General features: G+C 37.6%; 1 pseudogene; it reads right to left on the bottom strand.

Annotated features, from left to right (window-relative positions):
* Nucleotides 1–12882: 12882 nt before the first annotated feature.
* Nucleotides 12883–13176, bottom strand: LOC104659051 (annotated as a pseudogene).
* Between the last annotated feature and the right edge of the window lie 220 nt (nucleotides 13177–13396).

Below are 13396 nucleotides of genomic sequence, written 5' to 3'. Positions count from 1 at the left end.
ATTCATTTCTCTATGTTGTCATTGATATGTGAAAGCCTGTATATTGGCAGACAGGGGACTGAGCTCAAAATGGTCAGATTGGCCCTACCTAAAGCAGAGTAAAAGGCTGTTCACAAACCAACTGGAGTTTTAGCTCAGTTCAAATATAGGCTATCAGTAGGCTATTAGTAATGCAAATTACCCTCAACTTTCCAAAGCTCTTCAAAGCATAGTGGCAATCAATGAGTTTTCTAACAGGACTAATTCATGAAGCTTGAACTAGGAGCACAGAGAAATGAAAAAGACTAATTTAAATAAAGAAAAGTTTTAAAATCACAGTTTTGGGATGTTAAGCAAGGTTGTTGAAGCAAATAATGAATCAGAAAGGGCGAAAAAATCAGTGACTTCAAATGGGCACAGCTCATTAAAATAAGCCTTTAAAATAAAGGTAAAAAGAATATAAGGTAACATAGCTGCATATAAAGATGATTTTGCAAAAATAGCTTTATCAAAATGTGGATAAGAGAATATGCATATATCTTGCATAGGTACAAATTGGAGGCCCAGTGGATATTAACTGCATGATTCTGTTTCTTCTTAACATATGGGTTGGGTCTTGGATGTCTGGTCTGCTCTGCTCATCTGATGTTTACTTGTTTCTTTTAATGACTAAACTTTAGTTTTTAAAAATATAACCCCTGTCCTCATAGACACACACAACCTCCCCTATTGTCAATATCCCATGCCATAGCAGTACAGTTTTTATAGTTGATGAACCCACATTGACACATTATTATCACCCAAATTGACATGGGGGCTTCTGGTGAGGTACATTCTGTGGGTTTTCACAAATGCATAAATGATACCTGTTATCATTACAGTATCATACAAAATGGTTTAATTTGCCTTAAAAATTCCCTGTGCTCTGGTTATTCACCTATTCATCCCTCTACTCTCCTCTGCCGTACAATATCTGCAATCCCTGATCTTTCACTGTCTCCATAGCCATCCTTTTCCAGGATGTGGGATAGTTGGAATCACACTATATGCTCTTTTCGGATTGGCTTCTTTAACTTAGTCATACACATTTAAGTTCCCTTCCTGTCTTTTCGTGACTTCTAGCTCATTTACTTTTAACACTAAATACTATTTCGTTGTCTGGTTATACCAGAGTTTATCCATTCACCTACTGAAAGAAATCTTGGTTTCTTTCAAATTTTGGCAATTGTGAATAAAAGTACTATAAACTTCTGTGTGCAGGTTTTTGTGTGGCTATAAGTAAGTATTCAGCTCTTCTGAGTAAATACCAAAGAGCCTGATTGCTGGATCGTATGGTATGAGTACGTTTAGTTTTTATGAGAAACTGTGAAAATGTCTTCCAAAGAGGCTTTACCATCTTGTGTTCCCACCAGCAGTGAATGAGAGTTCCTGTTGCTCCACATCCTTGCCAGCATGTAGTGTTGTCAGTGTTCTGGATTTTAGCCATTCTAATGTGTGTGCTGTGATATCGTGTTGTTGTTTAATTTGTTGTCAAGAACAACCTCCCAGTAGTGGTATGACATTCCCTTGTCATCCACATTGGTGTCATGGTCTTCTTTTTCTTTAGAAAAGAATCCATCTGTTCTGTTCTGAGTGCAATATGTAATACTTTACTTTTTGGGAAAAGATATTTGTGACTCTCCAATAGTTTTTTTAAAGAGAAAAGTCAAATATAAGTAAAAGAGACAAACAATCTCAAGTGAAATAAAGTGGATTTGACTGTCCGACACTGGCTTCAACATGACACTCAAAGTAAACAATTTTTCAGTCAATTTTTTATTAGACCAAGATGCAATATTTGAACTAATGTTATTTTTCAGGTTACAGCATAACCACAGCCATGATCTCTGCTTATTTTACTGAGAAGAGATTAATGATGCTTAAGGATATCTTTTGTTTCCATATCCAGAAACCAATAAGTGCAGGTTGAAGATATTGCTGTTGTTGCTGCTGCTGATGCCACTGTTGTTATTACTATTTTGGCAAGTTCTCATATAATGCTTTGTCAAGTTCTCCTAATTATTTCAACTTCAGTTTCTCATCATTAAAATGGGAATATTTCCAACTATGTGGGGTTGCCGTAGAAATTCAATTAGTTGATCCAAATACAAGCATGTATCACATTGTTTGAAAACGAGACACATTTTTCAATATACAAAAACAAAGGATTTTCTTCAGGGTCATTGCCACAGATGATTACCTTTAAAAATGAAGATACATAAATGTCTTACATGTTTTGAAATATAAAGTGTTTATAAATTGAAAAGAGTTGGTAATTTTCTGTCTGAATCAAACACATCAATTCTTTGCATAATTTTAGTTTTCTGTGTTTCAGAAAGGAGTTGCTTAGATTATGTTTTTCTCCAAGAGTGAATTTTTGTTTAGGTGCAATCTCTTCTACTAGTCCCATGTGTCGATGAAACCCAGTGTTAGATTCAATATTGACTAGGAAAGGAAGAAAAAGAAAGATAGCAGATAATAGCTGCATAAGTGAGGTTGATTTTGCTGCAAGTAAAAACACTTTAATAAAAATGTATGGAACAATATTATAACAAAATGTATGGGACAATTTGTTATCTCACATGCCAAGGAATCTGGAGGTAGAACAGAAATACAGATGCTTAGTTCGTTGGTTCAAAAATATCATCAGTGTAATAGAACTTCCCAAATTTTTTCAATGCTCTTCTTAGAATATTGGGTCTTGCCTGTAAATTTGTTTACACATAGATCCAAAAAACTTGTCAAGGTCATTTAACTATATCATAAAGCTGGGTGTGGGGTAATTTCTTCTCAAATATCTCTTTGTACCAGTAAAGAACAGGTTACTCACAAAAACACATATTATATTTATATGTGTATATATATATTCTTCTAATTTAAAAGCATGTGGTCAGACAGAGGCTTTTATTATATACATATTTTTAAACTATGTTGAGATTTTCATCCTAACGTGCACTTACAAATATTTTATATAGGCTTGAGTAAAATACATATTCTGTAGTTGGGGGTATGCACATCCACTTATATGCATATGCTAGATCATATTTATTAATTATACTGTTCAAATGCTTTCATTCTTGCTAGTTATTTTCCCAGCTCAAGCTATCAAGCTGACACATCTGAGAAAAGATTATTAAAACATTTTTCTATGATTATATTTTTCCCATTTATCCTTAAGATTTGGTCATATAATTTTCTTTAGAGTATTGCGGCATAAAAAATGTATATGACATATAAATATGTATTTATAGTTATGTTTTAATCCATGTATTAGTAGCTTGTTTATATAAAAATGTCTTAATTGTGATTACATAACCCAAGGATATTTACTTTGTATTTGAACTATTCTTTTTTTTTTTTTTTTTTTTTTTTTTTTTTTGAGACGGAGTTTCGCTCTGTTGCCCAGGCTGGAGTGCAGTGGCCGGATCTCAGCTCACTGCAAGCTCCACCTCCCGGGTTTATGCCATTCTCCTGCCTCAGCCTCCCGAGTAGCTGGGACTACAGGCGCCCGCCACCTCGCCCGGCTAGTTTTTTGTATTTTTTTAGTAGAGATGGGGTTTCACCATGTTAGCCAGGATGGTCTCGATCTCCTGACCTCGTGATCCGCCCGTCTTGGCCTCCCAAAGTGCTGGGATTACAGGCTCGAGCCACCGCGCCCGGCCGTATTTGAACTATTCTAATCAAAAGTCAACATCATAAGAATGCAAAAATGGCACGGCCACTTTAAAAGGCAGTTTGGCAGTTTCTTATAAAACTAAACATATTCTTACTATATAATCAGCCAATTTTAGTCCTTTGAATTTACTCTATTGATGTAAAAGCTTAGTTCCTCTTACAAACCTGCATGTGGATATTTATATCAGCTCTATTCATAAATGCTAAAACTTGAAAGCAACCAAGATGTCCTTCAGTAGGAGAATTTATAAATAAATTATGGTATACCCAGAAAATGAAATATTATTTGACACTTAAATGACATGGGCTATTAAGCCATAGAAAGACCTGGTGGAACCTTAAATCCATATGGTAAGTGAAAGAAGTGAGTCTGAAAATGATACCTACTATCTTTTCCAACTACTTGACATTTTGGAAAGGAAAGGACTATGAAGGCAATGAAAACATTAGTAGTTGTCAGGAGTTACAGGAGAGGGAGGCATGAAAAGGCAGAACACAGAAGGATTGTGGGGCAATGACACTCTTCTGTAGGATACTATAATGGTGGAGATGTGTCAATACACGTTTGTCAGAGCCCAGAGAGTGCATAGCTATGGATTTTGGGTGATAATGATATATCAAAGGCAGGTTCATTGATTGTAACAAATATACCGCCGTGGTGAGAGATATCAATAGTTGGGGAGGTTGTATGTGTGTGGAGGAGTGGGAGCAGGGAGTATGTGGGAACTCTGCATTTAATGCTAACTTTTTCCGTGAACCTACGTAAAACTGCTCTAAAAAATAAATTATGTTCTTTAAAAAAAAAAAAAAAAAAAGCCAACATCAAAGTGGTTACTCTAAGTGAACTGAATTGGGTTCAAGGTGTGTAGATCGGCCTGGAATTATACAGGCCCTTCCACTCTTGCATGAGGGTACTCTTTTGGTATATGAATCTAGCAAGACCTGTAATCCACATTCTTAAGAATTATACCTTATCGGAGTGTCCCTGCATCTTCCCACTGATAGATGAGTTTGATCATCTGGCTCCAATAGGTTGACTGAATTCTGCCATTAAGTATGTGGCTTCCATTTCCTGTAAACTTCCTCTGCAAGATGCTGTCAGTGCATTTAAAGAACAGAAAGTTTACGGGGCATATTTTATGATTTGGTACTTTTTTTTTTTTTTTTTTGAGATGGAGTTTTGCTCTTGTTGCCCAGGCTGGAGTGCAATGGCGTGGTCTTGGCTCACCACAACATCTGCCTCCTGGGTTCAAGTGATTCTCATGCCTCAGCCCTCCAAGTAGCTGAAATTACAGGTGCCCGCCACTGTGTCTGACTAATTTTTTGTATTTTTACTAGAGATGGGTTTTCACCATGTTGGTCAGACTGATCTTGAACTCCTGACCTCAGGTGATCTACCTGCCTCGGCTTCTCAAAGTGCTGGGATTACAGGTGTGAGCCACCGCACCTGGCTTTTTTTTTTTTTTTTTTTTTTTTTACAGAATTTCACTTTTGTCCCCTAGGCTAGAGTAGTGCGATGGCGCGATCTCGGTTCACTGCAAACTCTGCCTCCTGGGTTCAAGTGATTCTCCTGCCTCAGCCTCCCAAGTAGCTGGGATTACAGGCATTTGCCACTACACCCCACTAATTTTTGTATTTCTAGTAGAGATGGGGTTTTACCATGTTGGCCAGGCTGATCTCAAACTCTTGACCTCAGGTGGTCCACCTACCTTGGCCTCCCAAAGTGCTGGGATTAATAATGATGAAACAGCTGGAAGAATTTGGTTGAGACTATTTTTCACTGCAATGTCCCACCTGGTGGAAAGTTTGCCAGGAAGGAAGCTTGCAGTACTCACCTTCCTCTAATTTTTGGAGACCACCAATATTTACCTCAGAAAAGCAAATCACGTGAATAATCATATTCACTTTGGTCAGACTGCAAAATGTGAATTGTATTTTATTCTTTATAACGTTACGTTATTGTGTTACTGAAGTTCATGATTTAAAAAATCGTATTCATTACTCTTTTATGATCTAATTGTGTCTTTCCTAATATCTATCAATACTTTCTGCCTCAAATTCTATTTTCTTCAATATCAGTATAATCACTTCCACAATTTTTTTTTCTTTTTTTTTTTTTTTTGCTTACTGGTTTTCTGGAGAAACATTTTTATACTTTATTTTCAATCTTTCCATATGTTTTATTTTGCCCATCTCTGGTGAGCTCTACATTTAAAAAGCTCTCTAATTGGCATAGCTAGATTCACTTCCACCATATTCTTCTGTAATTCTTTAGTGTCCATTCAATATTTATTGTTTTTTCTTTATATTCTTTCTGTACTCCTTTGGATGGATGTATATTGTATATATATGTTAACATATGTTATATATACATATACAAAATCCCTTCATGCATACCTCATCCCCACTTCTTAGAAGCTTTATATAATATTTCTATTATTGCCATAATTATACCTGAACATTTAATTAAATACCAATTATGCATTTTTTCTAACACGATCAATTTACTTGTTATTTATATCCTCATGCCAGTCACATAAGGACTTCTACTGATAGTCACCAATTATCTTCATCATCAACATTGTCATTTCTCTTAATTGTTAAAGATTTTATTCGATCTTTTTATAGCCTACTATTAATTACAATCAGTATGCAACCAAATTTGTCAACGCATTTACCAGTTTCTGTGTTCATTTTAAGGGTCATACTTTCCCCCCTCTTATTTTTTTTTGTTTGTTTTTTGGTTTTTGCTTTGGTATGTACTTGAATGCTGCTTTCAGAGAGGATCAGTATTGGGGATCAAATTTTGTACCTCTGAGAAAGGTTCTCTTTTCACGTATCTTTGAATGATGATTTATCTGAATATAGAATTCCAGGTTTGCTTTCATTATGTAGTAAACTCAGCCGTCAAAATATATTATATTATTATATTCTAGAATGTATTGATCTTGTCAAGAAGTCTGGTGTCAGTACAATTTTCTTTTCCTTTTCTTTGAAGAAGTGTGTTTTTTCTCTCTGACACTTTTAAGATTGTGTCTTTATTCTTAATTTTATAGAATTTTAATATAGTATGTCCAGATATGTAGGTATTTATATTTGTCCTGCTAGACACTCATTGTGTCTCTAATTGGAGCATTCATGAAATATTCTAACTTATCTTTAAAATTATTTTTTACTAGTTGCTCCTGAACTCTTTCCTGTACAAATATCCTAAATATGTCTTCTGTCTTAAATGAAGTTCATATTTTTCTATCTTTGTATTTGTCATGTTTCATGTTGGATCAATTCCTCAGCCTTCAGATTTACATATCATATCTTCAAATGTGTCCAATCTAAAGTTTATTCTGTTTGTTGAGGACTTTTCCTATGTTTTAAATAATTCAATGTTAATGTCTTGTCTTCTTTATTAATATATTTTCTTATTTTTATAAATATTATTCTTTACCTTAGCTCATAAACATTGTAAACACAATCATGCCATTTATATTCTAGTTTCTTCCTTGATTTTAGTTCATCTGAAGTAAATTCACATTAAATATTGAATTTGGGGGTGTTTTTCTCAGTATTAGTTTTACACATGGATTTCAGAATTTTGATTTGTAGAATCATCTTGATATTGAATTCCTATTAGAATCTGTGTGTGTGTGTGTGTGTGTGTGTGTGTGTGTAGGGGGTGTTTCTTTCTCTTTCTCAGTGCTCTTGTTCCCCCACATCATCCCTTCTACCTCTCTCTCCCTCGATTTTTAGCTTGAGTCTATCCAACCACAAGTCCTCTGAGTTTATTCAATCCCAGGTCCTCCGTTTAGAACCAGGACACATAATAACTCCTCTACTCTTGGTCCTACATAACATAACAAACAACGTATACTTTAGAAGGAGGTGAGCTACAAATAGTTGAAATTAGTTTTTAAATACCTCTCACATATTCCTTTTATGCTCTGTCCTCAAGTGGAAGTAACTTATCTCATCAAGAATCTATTAAGCGTAAGAAGATAAACCAAATAAAAAGGAGTTAGCATGTGAGGTATATTGAAAGAAAAGTGAGTAACAACAGAAACAATTCCAAAGTGTAAACACACAAATTCAGCTTTGTTTTCCAGCATTCAATGACAAGATACAGGTAATGTCTGTATAAGTCACAGAACCAGTAAAACATAAAAACAAAGTATTTTCCCCCTAAAAGCACAGTTACATCTGATAATTAAGCTGAAGAAGACGTTTTTCCTTTGAGAGCGGATTGTATCACATAAGAGGCAGCATTCATGATACCCTCACAATAAATGCTAAGATGAGTTTCACAGGGTAACTTTTAATCATATCTTTCAATTATTCATTGTATCAGAAAAAAAAAAAAGCAAAAGCAGTGAATCAGAAAAAGCAACCTATGGGACATTGATGTGGAGGCAAGTGATGTCACTCGGACAAGTGACTGCATGTCTGGCTTTAAACTGTGACAGACTTCAGAGTGCTTGGGGTAGAAATGACAAACCGGCAATTTACAGGCTGCCTTTGACACACACATAAGGCTTGTTTACTCCGTGGTATTGGTTCCCACCGTGTCTGGTTTTAAAAAAAAATTAGTTGCCATCATATAAAAAATAGGTGAGTTCACACAGAAATCCAGGTTGTCAGTCATCCTTGCGAAGTGAGACCCTGGCAACACTGGATTTTCATTTTCACAAGGCAATCCCTGGCTGGAGAGTTCCCCTGAGACTGTCAGCTGGTGTGCACCACCCGTTTGCCCAGCATTCACTACTCTGCACCCTATTCCAGAACACTTCCATTCCGCTCACCACGTCAACTACTTAGATCTCTATGCTGGCAAGCTTTCTCCAGAGGCAAAATAAGACTGACTACTTATTCTTCAAGCCCTCCCATTAATATCACTTCTTTCTGCCCAGCTTTGTGAAGGTTCTAAATGGCAGTGGGTTTAAGATCATTCTTGTGGCACCTCTGGGGCAAATTCCAGCCAAATGTGAAGCTCTGTTCTTTACCATTCACTTGAGCTGATAGTGGGATCCAGTCCTTGACATGGATAGTGTCGAATGAGCTAACAGTCATGCTCCCAACCTGCTTCAAGAAATGACTTATTCTCACCAATAGCAGTGAGTCATCAAGGCCTTGGTTTCTAATAAGAATTGGACGTGGGTTGCTGGCATTTAATGTCACTTTGGAGATGTATATTTGAATCTTTTTCCTGGCTTAGGGGTGAGTGGTGGCCAGTTGTGCTGTATTTGGAAAAGTCCCTAAGACCTTATTTCTCACAATTCTTCCAGCCAAGAAATGCTGCCCCTCTTTGAGAACCACTGCTTTAGTGTATAGCGAGTTAAATTTTGAGGTAAAAAAATGCTAATTTAAAATGTATCTATAACTAATTATGTTTTTAAACTCATCTTCTGTTTGCTGAGACCATGGATTAGCCAAAAATATCTCTCAGAGAATAGGACTTTCAAACTGAAAGAGTGAGAGACACAAAGTCCAAGAATTTTCACCCTTGATTTAATCTAGTTAATTCTTTACATAATTTAAGTTTCACATCTTACAGAAGTAAGTGTTGCCTATTTTTTCTCTAATTAGTAAATTACCATATGTCAATATTCTATACATCCTTTAGAACAGATTTTTGTCAAGTTTTATATCAGTTTAAAATAATCTACATTAAATCACTCAAGAATCGTGAATATGAATTGAGTATATCGGATCGGATCTCAGCTTTCTTCAAAAGATACTTTTTTTTTAAAGCACTGCCCAATCCATTGTGATTAAAGCTCCAGACATAGCCAAGACCTTTAAAAAAAAAAAAAAAAAAAAAAAAAAAACGCGAAACGCTTTAAACTCTACTTCTCACCTTTCTCCATTAGCAACATACAAAATGGAATGAAAGAAACTTCTTGGAATTATTATCAGTTCAACACTTTCAGAGAATGCATTTGTGCCATATTCTTTTCAAGTGTGTTTTTGTCCTTAAAATTTATTCATTCTGTTTTATCTTCCCACCAGCCTCTTGGAGGTCATTATCTTTCCATTAGTGAATTCTGCATTGGCCTTTGATCTGCCACATACCTTTAAATATTCTTCTCAGTGGTGTTTTGGGTCCGACAGAACCTCCCTCCCCATCTCCCCACATACTCGAGATTCATAAGGACATTTTTTACTGACTACTGTATGCACAAGGGTCCGTTTATTGATGGAAGATGAAACAAGGGTTCACATTGCCTTGGTGCTCTTTGCTACCAGAACAACTCTCAAGTTTTATTCTGTTTTATGTAAATTGGGTCACAGATGTTTTATTGCTGCAGAATGCTTTGAAACTTTTTCATATGTTCAGTGGGAAAAGAAGCCTCTCAAAATTCATGCTGAAATAATTAAGCTTTTTAATTTCACTGTCAATTTATCAGAACAAGTGATAAATCTCTCTTTATACTGCTGCTTCTACAGACATGACTTTTCAGGCCATTTCCTCCCTCGGATTGTCTGAGAGTGCCTTTCTAGAGCAGCTCAGCATGCTGTATGGAAACACCAGCACTTTACTGACGTCCTTTATTTTTATTTTTATTTTTTTATTTTATTTTATTTTTTTTAACTTTTTTATTTATTTATTTATTTTTATTATACTTTAAGTTCTAGGGTACATGTGCATAACGTGCAGGTTTGTTACATATGTATACTTGTGCCATGTTGGTGTGCTGCACCCATCAACTGGTCAGCACCCATCAATTCGTCATTTATATCAGGTATAACTCCCAATGCAATCCCTCCCCCTTCCCCCCTCCCCATGATAGGCCCCGGTGTGTGATGTTCCCCTTCCCGAGTCCAAGTGATCTCATTGTTCGGTTCCCACCTATGAGTGAGAACATGCGGTGTTTGGTTTTCTGTTCTTGTGATAGTTTGCTGAGAATGATGGTTTCCAGCTGCATCTTAGGCAGGCCGGGTAACCCTGGGAGGCGTCGGTTCATACTCCCAGGAACCTGGGGGAACTGGGCCCTGGCTGCTCTGCAGGAGCTTTGCACTGTGGCAAAAGGACTTAATGAGCCTGACTCTGACTCTGTTCCCTTTATGCTCAGAATTTCTAGATATATCAACTCACCCCAGAGCAGATTTCCCACCTTTGCGGATGCGGCTAATCCGGTTTTACAGCGTATAATTCAGTAGATGCAGCATGGCAGCGCAGAAGTAAAGATCTTGGCTGGATCTAAATCAGAGTCCTCAGCTCTGCTCCTGCCTCTACAAGACCTTGGACAGTTCCTTCGTGTTTATGATGCACATTTCCTTGTGTCAAAAATGAGGAAGTGATCCCATTCTCAGTGAGCTCTCTGGTTTCATATACATATGGATTCTCCCTGAATGCCTGGCACATGCCGAATGGCCAATGAATATCAACGCCCTTCTCCTTCATGAATTTCACAGTGTTTTGAATCTGTTAACTTGGGATTTGATGAACCAACATGTTGCTAATTTTTTCAAAAAGATCCGGAGTTGCTTACAAGAGTCAGTACTTATGTGTTCTCCCATTTTATTGTTTTTAGTTGACATAATTCCTACAATGAATGGTAGCTTTCTGGAGTTTAAGTAGAAGAGGCTGATCTTAGGGACTCAGACGTGTCACTTTAGAGCTTTAGAAATAAACTTGTGCTCATGTGTTCTCAGGAAAAGGCTGGCCTGCCACCTGACATCTGTGCATTGGTCTTTGTGTCAGAAAACCAACAGCAACTCATTTTTTTCCCCAGAGAGCAACCTACTCTATGATTCTCTATCTCCCCTCCCTTCTTCCTTGTTCAAACACTGAGTTCCTTCTATGTGCTAGACCAGGATTTGGGAAACGTTATCTGTAAAGAGGCAGAGAGTAAATATTGTAGGCTTGAAGAGGCAGACAGTCTCTGTTACAACTTGTAAACTCTGCTGCTTTTGCAGAAAAGCAGATAGACAACAGTGAAATGAACAAACATGGTTGTGTTTTAACAAAAAGGTGGTTCTCACCAGCGAATGATTTTTGCCTTCCCGGGCACTTTTGGTAAGATATGCAGAAGGCTTTGATTGTGAGGAATGGAGAAGGGGTCCTGCTGGCCCCTACTGGGTAGAGGCCAAGGATGCAGCTGAACATCAATGCACAGAACTTTCCCTCCCCACAGGAAAGAATCACGCAACCCAAAGTGTCAACAGTGCCAAACGGAACAATCAAACTTTACTTAAGGACACTAAAGTTTGAATTTTATATAATGTCATACGTAATCAATATCAGTCTTTTGATTTTTTTTTCAACTATTTAAAAATGTGAGAACCCTTAGCTCCCAGTCCATACAAACACTGGCCATGGGTCATAGTTTTTCTACTCCTGTGCAAGAATCTGGAGAAACAAAGAGAAACAGGGAACAGTAAGTTTCCTTAAGATCCCCTCTCAGAGCCACAAAAGCAAGACACACCTCATGCACTTCCTTTTTTTTTTTTTTAATGAAAATAAGCTTTATTACATCAAGAAATAAATAAATACAAAGAGGCAAACCGTTTTAGTCATTTCCTTCCAGATAGTTTGTCTGACTTAAACGCGGAGCTGAGATCTACTTACAGTCTTAGTATGAACATGTTCGGGGGTCCTTCTTAGGTTTGGTGGGTTGCTCTTTCTTCTATATTTATAACTTGTGCATTTTTAAAAATTGACTTTGAAGCACGAATAGTCACGCAATTAGGTAAGCAAAAAAGAAGTTACATTAAGCAGAATCTACACTGTGAATGGCAAATGGGAAACGGGAACCGGCTACTAAGTAAAGTATGCTGTCAATATGCTTTAAAAACAAAATCCCTAGAATGGTATTAGCTTATGAAAAGCAAAAAGGAACACCGTGGGTAACATATGTATTCAAAAGAGAAGATTAAAGAGACAATGGTGTCTTGGAGGCAAACCACAGTTTGCTGTAAGATAACTTTAGGTGCATCTTTTAAATCAATGCTTGAAAATAACAAACAAACAAAAAAAAAACCTGAGCAGTTCCTAACTACTTGACATGCAAATCCTAATTAACTGCAAAATCTTTTCTCAATCTTTGACACTGTAGGTTCAGAGCCATGTGAACCACGGGAGGAAAAACTAAACTGTAACTATTTTGAAAACAAGGGATTCATCTGAACAGGGGAGACGAACTGTTACTTCTCATCTTGTAAAAAGGTGGAAATCCTTCAAAACCAGCAAGGCAGCTAGGATCTGGCATTCCGTTCAGTTTCTGCCAAGCACTCCCGAACCAGTCCTCCAGCGTGCATCACGCCGCGCTTCAGCCTCTCCACGGCGCTCTCGCTCCCCGCGTAAGTGGGTCTGATCTCCTTCCCCAGCTCTTCGATGATGGCCAGCAGCTCCGCGTATTTGCTTTGGGGCACCTGGCTTTTCCCAGCTCCCCGAGTGTAGCCTAGGGACGGTGGCCCGTAGTCACTGAGCAGTCGGCGATACTGTGAAGGCCAGTGGACACTCCCAGCGGCATTGTGCGCGAACCTCATGCACCTCCTTTCGTTTTTTTGTTTGTTTTCTCGAGACTAAGTCTCACTCTGTCGCCCAGGCTGGAGTGCAGTGGCGCGATCTAGGCTCACTGCAACCTCCGCCTCCCAGGTTCAAGCGATTCTCCTGCCTCAGCCTCCCGAGTAGCTGGGACTAGAGCATGCGCCACTACACCCGGCTAATTTTTTTTTTTTAGTAGAGACGGAGTTTCATCATGTTGGT

This window comes from Rhinopithecus roxellana, chromosome 17, assembly GCF_007565055.1.
Source record: "Rhinopithecus roxellana isolate Shanxi Qingling chromosome 17, ASM756505v1, whole genome shotgun sequence".
NCBI lineage: Eukaryota > Metazoa > Chordata > Mammalia > Primates > Cercopithecidae > Rhinopithecus > Rhinopithecus roxellana.
Note: the sequence above shows the minus strand (reverse complement) of the source record. Positions and strands in the feature narration are given on the sequence as shown.